The sequence below is a fragment of the Anas platyrhynchos genome, chromosome 18, assembly GCF_047663525.1.
Source record: "Anas platyrhynchos isolate ZD024472 breed Pekin duck chromosome 18, IASCAAS_PekinDuck_T2T, whole genome shotgun sequence".
In the NCBI taxonomy this organism is placed as follows: domain Eukaryota; kingdom Metazoa; phylum Chordata; class Aves; order Anseriformes; family Anatidae; genus Anas; species Anas platyrhynchos.
Genome location: NC_092604.1, coordinates 10,039,060 through 10,039,537, shown reverse-complemented (window position 1 = coordinate 10,039,537; position 478 = coordinate 10,039,060).

Below are 478 nucleotides of genomic sequence, written 5' to 3'. Positions count from 1 at the left end.
TGCCCGGCTTGGTTCTTGTGGTGAGGGAAGGGACGGAGGCCAGCTGTGTGACACAGACACGGTGCTGTTGCTTTCCCTTGTTGCTGTTGTTTTCCCCTTGTTGTTTCTCCCCAGCTGTCCAGGTAACGGCCACGCTCAGCATGTTGTGGCCGAAATGGCTCACCTCTCACGACTGGCTCAGAAAATCCATGTTGTGCACAGAACCATCCCGTTCTCTGTGGTTTTCCTCTCTTTAGAGGAGAGTTTGGTGTTTGCTAGGTGGCAGGAGACACTACCAGACCCTGCACCTTCCCTGGCTGGATGCTTCAGCAGATGTGCCTGTCCTCCTGTCCATCCCAGCTGAGCAAAACGCACCTGGTTTGCAATGCCAGGCAGCAACGAGATGGGTCCCATGCTCCCACCCCTCCCCAGGGCTGGGGAGCCCTCTTCTTGCAGGGGAGGCCGGCGAGAAGGAGTTGACGTGCAGATAACGCCGGTA